Raw genomic sequence first — 15,624 nt, forward strand, 5'->3', positions numbered from 1 at the left:
AACGCTGTATTGCCATATTACTTTTTGGGTGATTTTGTTAGTAGGCTATGTCTCTGGCTATACTCATTTCACTGCGTCAAAGACTTCAAAATCCAAAACACACACACACACACACACACACACACACACACACACACACACACACAACACTTCTTTAACAACTAACTTCATCGTTAAAACACATAACGTTAAACAACAAACCGTGTAACCAATGGAAACCGCACGGTGACCGCTCGCTCTTACGTCCGTCAGCTATAAGGTATCAGACGCATCCGGTAACGGTTAGCGCACTAGCTGCTGCTAACCTCAAACCAACAATGATTATTACCTTTAGCCCAACAACTCCCGTTCAACACAAATTAATTACACAATCACACGGTTACACGCAGTCCTAATAAGATACACCTGACACCACGGCTGTTACAAGACACACAATGTCAATAAAACATTTAGCGTGTGTGTGTGTGTGTGTGTGTGTGTGTTGAGAGGCTGGCTAACTCCTACCTCACAGAAACGGAGCGACAATGAAAACATGTCCACAAACACCCCGCTGTCTCAGGCGACGCTCGCAACGGTTCTTCTGGGGGAACGGAAAAAACATTTCTTATCTCTCGGCTGCGTTTATCAGCTCGCTTCCCAGAGTGCAGTGCAGTGAAGTGAAGTAAAGGGAAACAAACGGTTCTCATGCCATATAAAATTAGGTTGAGAAGGTTCAGGAGGAGGAGGGCTTGTGTGTTCTGAACAGCTATTGGCTTGAGCACATCCGAACACACACCATACAGGTCCATAAAACATGATTCACTATTAAGTTACCACATAGAGGATGGAAGACACTTTCTATGGTCATTTCCGACAACAACAAAAGATAACATAATTATCCTATGATTTAGGCTATTTATATATTTATCCTATAATTATCCTAAGTCATATTTATGAGATAAACTGAAATGTAAGAAAACGAAAAGTCGGAGTTATCACCTATTTCATAGTTTTGACATAAAAAGTCGAAATTCCCATTTAAAGTAATAAATATGACATAGCCTACCGAGTGAAATAAAAAGTCACAATTATGACAGACATGCGAAGTCAAAATTGTGAGCATAATTGTGACGTGATATCATAATTATAGTTTCCATTTTTGTTAAAAGTATTACTTATATGACATAATTTCGAATTTTAATCCCGTAAGGGACTTTTTAAAATCATAATTATGACTTAAGTAATTTTTTATTATCACAGAATGACTGAGTATGCCATAGCCTAACTCTAATTTACCAATGCATGATTTTTTTTCTTATGTGGCAGAAATGGACTTCCATACACAACTCTCCGCACACAGAGATAACGCAAATGAAGCTGGTTTAATGATAAGTATAGCCAGATAAAGACCATAACACTAGATCTAAAGTTCAGTGGTGCCATTTTACTATGATACTTTGGAAATCTACCGAGGTAAAACCGATGCTTAAAGCCATGGTAGGCTATATGAATATAATAATGATTAACTACGATGATACTCATATAATACCAAAATAGTTTTTATAGCACTATGAATCACTGTTTTATTGGGCTTGGTATACAGAAGTCTGTGTTGATGATGACGCCAACCACGTAGCCTATCTGGACTTTTATGATTTCATATAAACATAAAAATATAACAATCAGCCCACTCACATATCTTTAGCTCTCCATAACTTTGTACATCTATGGAAGTAAAATAATGTCAAATGTTTTTGAAACAAAAAGCCTGTTGAATTGCACTACTTGAAAAAAATTGTACATTGTATTTTTGGGGCTTGCATTTTTATGGGCTGAAATTCAACATGGTTGAATATTTACGCTGTGAATATTTCAATTAAAAACATTTCAAACACATTTTCATTATTAAAAATTCAATAATCCATATTCACCTTTCATATTTCACTTCCAAAATATTCAAACTGTTTAAAAATACAACCTATAATATTCAACAGGCAATTTTCGGGCCATTTTATTTCGCTTTGCAAATTCGCTTCCACAAATTCAGTGGTTCAAATTCGACAGTAAATTCAACGGAACTGCAGGAAAGGCAGTAGATTACCGAGATACTCTCCATCTGCTGTTAGTCAATCCCACCAGCAGGGGGTGCAAAAGCGCTTGTTGTTGACGAAGACAGAGCAACAGTTAGAGCAAGCCATTCATTCATAAAATGAAAATGATTATCGTGTCAGTATATCTGCGGAAAAGATGATAAAGACACAAAAGCTGTGTTTGTTTCATTCAATACCTTCATTGTTACTTTCCCTGTGTAGCATGTAATCAGCTTTCTCTACATGAACAGGATTATATTCGGTTTCCCTCAATACCTCATACTCAAGGATTCCCCTTCCGTCGGGACAAAACGCTTAACGTAGTTTATGGACTAATACAGTGATATAAAATACCAAACTCGCACCTTATTGGGGATGTAGGCTGTAGGCTACTATATAGGCTCGATGGACTAAGAATATGAACGTAACGCGCAAAGTTTCATGCAGAGCGTTTCGTGATATACTGGCATAAAATCAACACTTTCTCTTCTCTTTTCTCTCTTTTCTCTCTCTCTCTCTCTCTCTCTCTCTCTCTCTCTCTCTCTCTCTCTCTCTCTCTCTACAGTATATATATTATACACACACACACACACACACACACACACACACACACACACACACATATATATATATATATATATATATATATATATATATATATATATATATAGTATAGTAACATATAGTAGGCTATGCCTACGTGTATTGCATTAGCTTAAACTGGGAAGAGTCATAGCACTTGCATATTGTTGTCCTCCTATTGTTAGTTTAACTGTAAATCGCTTTGGATAAAAGCGTCTGCTAAATAAATGACTAAATGTAGCCTAATAAATGTAAAATTTGCTTGACATTGGACATTCGCACATTTAGGGACCGTCTCAAAAGTTGCATAAAACATTGGCATACACGTTTCTAACTTCAATAGCAAACTTTAATTTATTTGAATAAATATCAAAAATCCAAAGGGTGTGCAGTATGCCTGACACTACATGAACACTTTACAGTTGGTGTTATGACTGTAAGTCGTTCTATTCACATGCTATTGAAGTTAGAAACGTGTATAGCCTACCAAAGTAGTATACACTTTAGAGACGGTCCCTAAATGCAGTTAGGGCTAGCGCAAAATGCGGCATCGGCATCTCGAAGCGGCACTTCCGGCGGCATCTCCAGCTGCCATCAGTGAGCGGCATCTCCAGCGGCCAAACGCGGGAGCGGCATCTCCAGCGGCATCAGTGAGCGGCACTTCAGGCGGCATCTCCAGCGGCCATCAGTCAATTATGATTTTAACATGATAAAAAAAAATCAGAGATTGCAAGTATTCTGATTATTTATAATAGTCCAACATAACATGTATGTGGCAGATTTAATACACCAAGGAAAATTATTAAATAGCATATTCCTTATTAATTATAATATAAAAGACACATTTATTAAAAACATACATTTTTCAGTTGTAGGCTAGTATGCCTACAACAGATAGCCTATGTTTTTAATAAATGTGTACTAGTACTAGGCTACTAATATTGTTAATATTTATAATATTATTATTAATAGTAGGCGTACCTATGTTTGTAAAGACAATTTAATTTGAAGAATAACAAATGTTAAATAAAATTACAATTAGGATATATTTTGGTGTGTTTCTAATTAATTAGCTACAGTTCTCTATGTAAAAACCTTTCAAATTAGTAATTATAATTTTTCACATGAATAGCCTAGGCTACATGATGTTCAGTTAGCCTACTTTTTTTATGAAAAAATTGGATTTAATAATTTCCTCTGCGCAGAAACATAACTAATTAATCAGAAAGTGGTATCATCACAATTAGGCCTACTTTGGCAGCAGCCACAGCTGGACAATAAAATAATTAATAAAGTTAATAAAATAAAAAATATTGATTCCTGGAGATGCCGCTGCACCGGAAAGTCCTGCCCGCTGGAGATGCCGCTGGAGATGCCGCTCACTGATGGCCGCTGGAGATGCCGCTCACTGATGGCCGCTGGAGATGCCGCTCACTGATGGCCGCTGGAGATGCCGCTCCCGCATTTGGCCGCTGGAGATGCCGCTCACTGATGGCCGCTGGAGATGCCGCTCCCGCATTTGGCCGCTGGAGATGCCGCTCACTGATGGCCGCTGGAGATGCCGCTCACTGATGGCCGCTGGAGATGCCGCTGGAGATGCCGCTCCCGCATTTGGCCGCTGGAGATGCCGCTCACTGATGGCCGCTGGAGATGCCGCTCACTGATGGCCGCTGGAGATGCCGCTCCCGCATTTGGCCGCTGGAGATGCCGCTCACTGATGGCCGCTGGAGATGCCGCTCCCGCATTTGGCCGCTGGAGATGCCGCTCACTGATGGCCGCTGGAGATGCCGCTCACTGATGGCCGCTGGAGATGCCGCTCACTGATGGCCGCTGGAGATGCCGCTCCCGCATTTGGCCGCTGGAGATGCCACTCACTGATGCCGCTGGAGATGCCGCTCCCGCATTTGGCCGCTGGAGATGCCGCTCACTGATGGCCGCTGGAGATGCCGCTCACTGATGGCCGCTGGAGATGCCGCTCACTGATGGCCGCTGGAGATGCCGCTCCCGCATTTGGCCGCTGGAGATGCCGCTCACTGATGCCGCTGGAGATGCCGCTCCCGCATTTGGCCGCTGGAGATGCCGCTCACTGATGGCCGCTGGAGATGCCGCTCCCGCATTTGGCCGCTGGAGATGCCGCTCACTGATGGCCGATGGAGATGCCGCTCACTGATGGCCGCTGGAGATGCCGCTGGAGATGCCGCTCCCGCATTTGGCCGCTGGAGATGCCGCTCACTGATGGCCGCTGGAGATGCCGCTCCCGCATTTGGCCGCTGGAGATGCCGCTCACTGATGCCGCTGGAGATGCCGCTCCCGCATTTGGCCGCTGGAGATGCCGCTCACTGATGGCCGCTGGAGATGCCGCTCCCGCATTTGGCCGCTGGAGATGCCACTCACTGATGCCGCTGGAGATGCCGCTCCCGCATTTGGCCGCTGGAGATGCCGCTCACTGATGGCCGCTGGAGATGCCGCTCACTGATGGCCGCTGGAGATGCCGCTCACTGATGGCCGCTGGAGATGCCGCTCACTGATGGCCGCTGGAGATGCCGCTCCCGCATTTGGCCGCTGGAGATGCCGCTCACTGATGCCGCTGGAGATGCCGCTCCCGCATTTGGCCGCTGGAGATGCCGCTCACTGATGGCCGCTGGAGATTCACTGATGGCCGCTGGAGATGCCGCTCACTGATGGCCGCTGGAGATGCCGCTCACTGATGGCCGATGGAGATGCCGCTCACTGATGGCCGATGGAGATGCCGCTCACTGATGGCAGCTGGAGATGCCGCTCACTGATGGCCGATGGAGATGCCGCTCCCGCATTTGGCCGCTGGAGATGCCGCTCACTGATGGCCGATGGAGATGCCGCTCCCGCATTTGGCCGCTGGAGATGCCGCTCACTGATGGCAGCTGGAGATGCCGCTCACTGATGGCCGATGGAGATGCCGCTCCCGCATTTGGCCGCTGGAGATGCCGCTCACTGATGGCCGCTGGAGATGCCGCTCACTGATGGCCGCTGGAGATGCCGCTCACTGATGGCCGCTGGAGATGCCGCTCACTGATGGCCGCTGGAGATGCCGCTCACTGATGGCCGATGGAGATGCCGCTCACTGATGGCCGCTGGAGATGCCGCTCCCGCATTTGGCCGCTGGAGATGCCGCTCACTGATGGCCGCTGGAGATGCCGCTCACTGATGGCCGCTGGAGATGCTGCTCCCGCATTTGGCCGCTGGAGATGCCGCTCACTGATGGCCGCTGGAGATGCCGCTCACTGATGGCCGCTGGAGATGCCGCTCACTGATGGCCGCTGGAGATGCCGCTCACTGATGGCCGCTGGAGATGCCGCTCACTGATGGCCGCTGGAGATGCCGCTCACTGATGGCCGCTGGAGATGCCGCTCCCGCATTTGGCCGCTGGAGATGCCACTCACTGATGGCCGCTGGAGATGCCGCTCCCGCATTTGGCCGCTGGAGATGCCACTCACTGATGGCCGCTGGAGATGCCGCTCCCGCATTTGGCCGCTGGAGATGCCACTCACTGATGGCCGCTGGAGATGCCGCTCCCGCATTTGGCCGCTGGAGATGCCGCTCACTGATGGCCGCTGGAGATGCCGCTCACTGATGGCCGCTGGAGATGCCGCTCACTGATGGCCGCTGGAGATGCCGCTCACTGATGGCCGCTGGAGATGCCGCTCCCGCATTTGGCCGCTGGAGATGCCACTCACTGATGGCCGCTGGAGATGCCGCTCCCGCATTTGGCCGCTGGAGATGCCGCTCACTGATGGCCGCTGGAGATGCCGCTCCCGCATTTGTCCGCTGGAGATGCCGCTCACTGATGGTATCTCCAGCAGGCAGGACTTTCCGGTGCAACGGCATCTCCAGCAATCAATATTTTTTATTTTATTAACTGCATTTTAACTAAATAACATTATGTAGCTACCACAGAGTAGCATATAGCTATATCATGTGTAAGCATATTCTTTAAAGTTTTAAATAAAGTTTTGAGTTTCTGATTCTCCGTTAAGCCTACATCAGAGAAAGCTGCAATTGTTCTGAGTAGCCTATTGATACAGGCTATTTAACGTTTTAAGTTTCCAGCAAGAAAGTGTCACTGTCAATATCACTTTTATGTTTCAGAAAATGCTGTTTATTAAATATTAATTTGAAATGTCATTAAATATGATATAAACGGTTATTCCGTTAATACAGAAATGAGTTCAGTTAATACAGAAATGAGTTTCTGATGTGCTGCACAATTCTGATATTAATTCAAAAAAGCTGTAGGCCTACAAAGCTGAAATTGCGGCGGCATCTCCAACAGCCAGCTGTCGCTCCAGCCGCATCTCGTAGCGGCATCTCCAGCAGCCAATACTTTGTCCAGCTGTGGCTGCTGCCAAAGTAGGCCTAAGTGTGATGATACCACTTTCTGATTAATTAGTTATGTTTCTGCACAGAGGAAATTATTAAATCCATTTTTTTCATAAAAAAGTAGGCTAACTGAACATCATGTAGCCTAGGCTATTCATGTGAAAAATTATAATTACTAATTTTAAAGGTTTTTACATAGAGAACTGTAGCTAATTAATTAGAAACACACCAAAATATATCCTAACTGTAATTTTATTTAACATTTGTTATTCTTCAAATTAAATTGTCTTTACAAACATAGGCTATATGAGCTAGATCCAACTAATCAATATACTATTATTATTATTATTAATAGACCCCTTTTGCGCCGACGTCACAGACGTCACAGTTACGTCACGGCGCTAGCTGGAGGCAAAACCATAGACATCATACATGTATAATATCTATGGGCAAAACAAACGGAAAACTCGAGGCGGCCAATACAAACCAGCACAGATTCGGCTACATAATAAGGAGTTTAAATTATTATTTTTATTATTAAATGTCATCTTGTTGTGTTGTTGTGTGCAAGAATCGATGACAAATGAGTATGCTGTATCTGGAATTTTTATTTCTAGAAAATATTCATATCATTAAAACATTGTCGTCTTCTTGGCGTTGACTAGGCAGAACTGCGGATCGTACCACACAAGTCACATGACCATTCAGCACATAGTTATAGGCATCTAAAAATATATAGGCTATATATGCCCTCAGTTTCTCTTTACCCTCGGTTTCTCTATCGGGTAGGTGTAGAAGTCAGGCCATTCAATCGGAGGTTAATCCTGTCAGATCGTCCATTGACTGAGCGTGTATGGTCATCTGGTTAGTGGTTAGTTCCGTCCGTTAAAATGAACTTTTGCAAATAACAATCGCGGTCCTGGACAGTGAGTGACCTTGCACATTAAGACAAAATCTGATTTTCTACAGTCATTGTTAAAAAACAAGCTATCAAACTGGCAAACTAACGTTAGTGAAGCGGCCAGAGGGATCTTTCTGCCTCCAGCTAAGCTCCGCCCACATAAATACGTCACCGTGTTTACCAACTGTAAAAGGGTCTATAATAATAATATTATAAATATTAACAATATTAGTAGCCTAGTACACATTTATTAAAAACATATCTGTTGTAGGCCTACTGTAGCCTACAACTGAACAATGTATGTTTTTCATAAATGTGTCTTTTATCTATTATAATTAATAAGGAATATGCTATTTAATAATTTTCCTTGGTGTATTAAATCTGCCACATACATGTTATGTTGGACTATTATAAATAATCAGAATACTTGCAATCTCTGATTTTTTTTTTATCATGTTAAAATCATAATTGACTGATGGCCGCTGGAGATGCCGCTCCCGCGTTTGGCCGCTGGAGATGCCGCTCACTGATGGCCGCTGGAGATGCCGCTCACTGATGGCCGCTGGAGATGCCGCTCACTGATGGCCGCTGGAGATGCCGCTCACTGATGGCCGCTGGAGATGCCGCTCACTGATGGCCGCTGGAGATGCCGCTCACTGATGGCCGCTGGAGATGCCGCTCACTGATGGCCGCTGGAGATGCCGCTCACTGATGGCCGCTGGAGATGCCGCTCCCGCGTTTGGCCGCTGGAGATGCCGCTCACTGATGGCCGCTGGAGATGCCGCTCCCGCGTTTGGCCGCTGGAGATGCCGCTCACTGATGGCAGCTGGAGATGCCGCCGGAAGTGCCGCTTCGAGATGCCGATGCCGAATGTCCAACGTCAAGCCAACTTTGCCAGTCTATCACTGGGAAAAGCTCAGCATTAAACTTTGCGCGTTATTCTGAGTCAATCTGCTTGCCTGCGAGTTTGGTCTTTTATATCACTGTAATTAGTCCATTAAGCTATACGTTAAGCGTTTTATATGTCCAGCAGGGGAATCCTTAAGTATTGAGGGAAACCCTAATAGCTTGCATGCAGCACATCGCCACAATATAAAGTTAAGGCAACTAAACAACCAAGAGAAATATATGTCAACCTCAAAAATGTAACATTAGATCCGTATATCCGCATCGGGGAATAACATTAATCTCGTTCACGGTAGAGAAAGATGCATGTAGGCTACACAGGGAAAGTAACCGTGAAGACACTGAATTTAACATAAAACCGCCGTCATAATAATCACAAATACACTTACATTGCTGTTAAATGAGTTTTATGAATGAATGGCTTGCTCTAACTGTTGCTGGTCTTCGTTAACAACACGCGCTTTTGCACCCCCTGCTGGTGAGCTTGACTAACAGCAGATGGATAGTATCTCGGTAATCTACTGGTTTTCCTGCAGTTCCGTTGAATTTACTGTCGAATTTGAACCACTGAATTTGTGGAAGCGAATTTGCAAAGCGAAATAAAATGGACCGAAAATTGCCTGTTGAATATTATAGGTTGTATTTTTAAACAGTTTGAATATTTTGGAAGTGAAATATGAAAGGTGAATATGGATTATTTAATTTTTAATAATGAAAATGTGTTTGAAATGTTTTTAATTGAAATATTCACAGCTTAAATATTCAACCATGTTGAATTTCAGCCCATAAAAATGCAAGCCCTAAAAATACAATGCATTAAAATGCAAGAATGGTTAATGCAATGCCTATTTTTTTTCAAGTAGTGCAATTCAACAGGCTTTTTGTTTCAAAAACATTTGACATTATTTTACTTCCATATAGCCTACGTCTTAAAACCATAGACTGTAAAACACACAAATGAATGCAGCCATTTTCTAGTCTTTCTTTTCAGTGGGGAAAGTCCTTTCGATGACATCCAGAGAAGTCGCTCTCAGTGGAAATGCTTGTGAGATCATGAGTCTTTCTTGCCCCATAATTGTTGAGCTTGAGCAGCACAGTCTGTTTTTAACCAAGGACAGCTTTGAAAAGAGCACTACATGGAGATGTACACTATATTTCAGAGATTTCCTGAGGACATAAGTTGAGCCTGTAGGCTGCTGTACTGTGAAACCCTCAGGAAACACATTTAACCCACACAGGTCTCTGAGCTTTCCTCATGCTAATTTAGGCAGCAAGAAATACATGTAGCAGATTAGTATGGGATGATTATAGTCTCAATATGATTGACACGTGCAAGCACACTTATCAATGAACTTCATACATGTTGCAGAAATGTTTTATCCATGCCTTTCAACTTGCGTGTGCAAAATTCAAAATTGAATGAATGTGAAGCAATTTGTACAAATAGAGACAATTTTGTGAATACAAATGTTTTCCTTTGTATTAGTGTATCATAATTTGCGCATGCAACACAGAAGATGTGCATGTGTGGATCAGGTGACACGCGTGCATTCATTGACGTCTTTTCTGAGTCGATCTCATTTGATTCATTTGGATTTTGAGACTTTCTTTTCGCGGTTTTTAAGCATTTCACAACCCACACACAAACAACTACAAATGAATAGGCCTGGTGCTAATTATTAATGTGTGCACAACTACCCATCTATTTGACAAATTCACAAATGTGTGTCACTACATTTAAACTAATACAATACAACTTGTGTGTGCAAAATCCAAAATCACATGAATGTGCAGCATTTTGTACAAATAGAGACATAGTTGTAAATACAAAACCTCGATTTTAAATTAATGTAGGCCAGAATTTGTGTGTGCAACAAGTAAGATGTGTATTTGTGGATCAGGCGACACGCGTGCATTCATTGACTCGTTTCTGAGTTGATCCTATTTGATTCATTTGAATTTTGAGACTTTCATTCCGCGGTTTCGCCTTGTAGATCCACACACAGATGTCTGAGAAAACCTGCTACCACTAGATGGCAGTATTCCGCTAAAACAGACAACGGCAGAGTAATCAAGAGTTCTTCCTCATTTAAGACGCTTAATGTGAGTGATATTGAAGCACCACATTTAGTACACAATATTGGCCTACCTTATTAATAAAGCATATTTATAGAGGCAAACAGATTAAATCAGATTATGAACAACACCCATAGAAAAACATTATAAAACGCTTAACGTGTAATAGCGCGTTGCATGTTCAATAAGGTGTATTATTGGCTACTGAGTATAAATATCACCGTCATTACTGCATTGACGTTAAGCTTTTTCTTTATAATATGCGCTATGGGAGGAAAACTATATAGCCTACAGACAAGAGCCTATATGAACGCGACGCGCGGCGTTTCACGTTAATGGCATTTCCCTTCCTGAGCCTGTTAAAAAGAAAAAGCTTAACATGGCATAAGCTTGGCATTTTTTCCTGTTAAAAAAACGTGAAATTTCGCATTTGCGTTCATATTATAGGCTTAATTTTTATCTGACTACACATTGTATACATAGCCTAGTATACAAGCTTTGGAATTTGAAAATGTCTGTTTTTAAATGTTAAAGACGATTTTCGCAGTACATTTGTTTTCCATTGACCCATAAGCCACTGTTATAGGCTATATGAGTTTTAACAATATGCAACCATTGTATATCGACATGAAATGTTAATTGAAAATCAACTGGCCCTACGTGTGTGTAGCCAGAGCCCGTCTACGGAGAGCCTTGGCACTCCCTATTCAGCCCCATTGTATTGATTTTGGTTGCAGTTCCATTAGAATTCCACTGGGGGTGATCGCGAGCGAGTGCAGACTGAATGGGAGTCAATGGGGCTATACGGCTAAATGTGTCTCTTTCACCCAAATGCCGTTGAGAAATCTCAGATTTTATTGTAGGTTTTGCAAGTTCAACATGGGTTATAGGTCGAAAGTTGAATGAACGAGTACTTATTTCTTTTCTATTTCTTACAGGTTGAGTTGTTGTTGCCCATAACACGCTAGCATTCTGCTAATGACGTCAGCATTCTGACGTCATTGACATTTTAAAAGACTTTTTAAACCAAATAAGTGACTCTAAAAAAATCTAACACCCAGCAATGTGTAATTTCTTTGCATCTCCTTTCGAATACAACATTCAAATTACTAGACAAAAAATTATATCCTGAGAAAAGTGGGTTTTGAGGGGTATTTCGCCATAGACCTCCATTCATTCTGCACTCGCTCGCGAGCGCCCCCGCATGGACAGAGACGTGTTACTGCAGCCAGTCCAGAACCCGGAAGTAAGCAGAGAGTGCCAATTCTCTTCCTATTAGACATTCTCTGGTGTAGCTGCATATTTATAGATGAGAATGATTTGTCGCGATATCCACAGCTCATGATGCACAAGGGAACGTCTGCCAATTCCACTAACTGCGTTAAAACGTAGAATTTGTTTTAATTCAAATTACTTTTAATATTTAAAAACAGACATTTTCAAATTCCAAAGCTCGTAGAAGGTTCCTGTAAGACTGACTTACAGGTAAATTTGCATTTACTATAATTTGAATGAATGACTGGACGTTTATATTTTTTTGACTGTGAGTGGAATTTGCAGATGGTCCCTTTAGAAAATGCGGCGAATATCAAAACCTAAAACTTGCTTCACCCGTTCACCGAGCTCTCGGACCGGTTGCTCTCCCATACACACGCAAAGTTAAACGCAACTGCAGAATTTCATGTTAAGCTTTTTCTTTTTAACAGGCTCAGGAAGGGAAATGCCATTAACGTGAAACGCCGCGCGTCGCGTTCATATAGGTTCTTGTCTGTACTCTGTAGGTTATATAGTTTTCCTCCCATAGAGCAATGAGCATATTATAAAGAAAAAGCTTAACGTCAATGCAAGACGGTGATATTTAAACTCAGTAGCCAATACACCTTCGAACATGCAACGCGCTATTGCACGTTAAGCGTTTTATAATGGTTTTCTATGAGTTTTGTTCATAATCTGATGCAATCTGTTTGCCTCTATAAATATGCTTTATTAATAAGGTAGGCCAATATTGTGTAGCCTACTCTATTTGGTGCTTCAATATCACTCTCATTAGCGTCTTAAGCCTTGTTTATACTCGACGCAGCCGCAAGATCGCGAGGCGCGCGCGGCAAAAATGACGTCATTGCGGAGTGGGCGGTCTCGCGCGTTGGGTTCGCAAGACCCAATTTCGCCTGGCGGTGTGCACGGCACTTTTTGTAACAACGCGCGCGGCGCCGCATCCGAAGATGAACGACTTCGAGCCGAATCTGGCCGAGCTCGAACTTCTCACCACACGGGCACCCAGTTTGCACATCTAAATGAGTTCCTTACATTTAAAAAATGAGCATACAATAGCATAATAAGTATTTTTAATGAACATAAAGGTCCATGTTTAATAAAAATGTTCACAAAACTTAATGAAATGTTTAGTGAAATTAGAAAATATGTAAGAGATTGTTAATTTAGTTATATTGTTTACACATTCTCATTTCCATATATTTGTTTTTATTGTCACGAGTAATAATCTCAGGGTTTACTGGGTTTTACACAATTCTTTTTGTAGTGTGGTATTGGTGGTGGTGTACTAAAATAAACTGTCACGTGTGTATAGCTTTCTTCTTCTCACCGCTGACTCCTGATGGTTTAGAGGACAATTACCCAATAGTCGCCCCCTGTCGTTTCAAAGAATAGTACAACGGCGAGCGCGTCAAGTATAAACGCCTCGTCCGTCTGGAAAGGTGCGCGCGCGATCTGCGGTGACTCGCGCTCTTGCGGCTGCGTCGAGTATAAACAAGGCTTTAAATGAGGAAGAACTCTTGATTACTCTGCCGTTGTCTGTTTTAGCGGAATACTGCCATCTAGTGGTAGCAGGTTTTCTCAGACATCTGTGTGTGGATCTACAAGGCGAAACCGCGGAATGAAAGTCTCAAAATTCAAATGAATCAAATAGGATCAACTCAGAAACGAGTCAATGAATGCACGCGTGTCGCCTGATCCACAAATACACATCTTACTTGTTGCACGCACAAATTCTGGCCTACATTAATTTAAAATCGAGGTTTTGTATTTACAACTATGTCTCTATTTGTACAAAATGCTGCACATTCATGTGATTTTGGATTTTGCACACACAAGTTGTATTGTATTAGTTTAAATGTAGTGACGCACATTTGTGAATTTGTCAAATAGATGGGTAGTTGTGCACACATTAATAATTAGCACCAGGCCTATTCATTTGTAGTTGTTTGTGTGTGAGTTGTGAAATGCTTAAAAACCGCGAAAAGAAAGTCTCAAAATCCAAATGAATCAAATGAGATCGACTCAGAAAAGACGTCAATGAATGCACGCGTGTCACCTGATCCACACGCAAATTATGATACACTAATACAAATGAAAACATTTGTATTCACAAAATTGTCTCTATTTGTACAAATTGCTTCACATTCATTCAATTTTGAATTTTGCACACGCAAGTTGAAAGGCATGGATAAAACATTTCTGCAACATGTATGAATTTCATTGATAAGTGTGCTTGCACGTGTCAATCATATTGAGACTATAATCATCCCATAGATTAGAGCTCTATGGCCCGCTTCATTAACGAGAGATAAGCCTACTTACATTTTTTTTCTATAGCAGACAGATCGGCAAACTTCCACATCACAACGAAACGTGTTGTCTAAATACATACATAGAGCGTTTGTCTGTGTGAACATGTCTAAAATAAGGGCGTCACTTCACAACCATCATTTCTTTAATACATTACTGGCTTCCCTTTGAAACCCTTCCTGTTTCTCTGCTTCTTTGGTTTCATTATCTTGTCTTGATAAATACTCGAAACTGATGTCACATCTGACCACCAGTACCATGCATTTAATTGACTAATTTAGTTTTTCATATGGGAATTCATATAAGTATAACAGACTAATACAAGGAGTAGAGATTGTGAATAAAAGTTCAAAATAAATACACAAATATATGTGTGTCTGTGCTTTAATTAACACAGGATTTTTTTCAAAGCTGACACATTATCCCTTTAATCAAATGTTTTATTATTGTTATTTTTTATTATTATCATCAGACACCACGTGACTGAAAAGTTGTCACTGCATTTTTATGGTACATTTCAGGTAAGCAATGCTTTATTAAATGATAGATAGATAAATATTGATTATTACTTTATTATAAGTACATGAAGTGTTTATTTAGATTTGTATGCAAAATGTTTTCACTTGTTCTGAATATCAGTTTTAATAAAAACGCACGGCTAAAATTCAAATTTTTCAAACAAATCAAAATTATGCTTATCGGAGTCTGACATAAATATATATTTTTTAGCTCCTTCTGGCCATATAATTGACTGTGAAATGAAATGCAATAAAATGTACTTACAGATAACATAACTGTATCATACCTGCAAACTCCAGACTGGTGAAAAAGGTGATGGATGGGGAATTTTTCTTCAAAAAATTTATTGGAATCAGCCAATAAATCAAAGTGTCCCGGAAAGTTAAAATAGAACTACATTGCAGCAACATTATAATGAAATGACACCAACGTCTATGGTAACATAAAATAACTGTAAAACTAGGATTTAAAAAGGTTAAATAAAACAAGTTTTGAAAAAAAAAATAAAAAATCATGCTATTTAATTGTCAGAATGGAAAAATTTGCAGGTATGGTCTGTCTGCAACTGAAAATACCGTGTTAAAAAGTTAGTTTTGCAATGCAAGTAAAAAAAAGAAAAGACACTTCAGC

At 41.8% G+C, this 15,624-nt stretch overlaps 1 protein-coding gene across 4 annotated transcripts in view; it reads right to left on the minus strand.

Annotated features, from left to right (window-relative positions):
- Positions 1–761, minus strand: part of st3gal3a (ST3 beta-galactoside alpha-2,3-sialyltransferase 3a) — a 50,210-nt gene extending 49,449 nt beyond the window's left edge. The window contains exon 1 of one of the 4 annotated variants that reach the window (XM_081379770.1): positions 505–761. The gene's annotated coding sequence lies outside the window, so the exon portion shown is untranslated. Of the gene's footprint in view, positions 1–201 lie in introns of all 4 variants that reach the window. The other 3 variants (XM_081379769.1, XM_081379771.1, XM_081379772.1) reach the window with 3 other exon arrangements.
- Positions 762–15,624: the final 14,863 nt, after the last annotated feature.

Source organism: Scardinius erythrophthalmus (assembly GCF_964197995.2).
Source record: "Scardinius erythrophthalmus genome assembly, chromosome: 12".
Lineage (NCBI taxonomy): Eukaryota > Metazoa > Chordata > Actinopteri > Cypriniformes > Leuciscidae > Scardinius > Scardinius erythrophthalmus.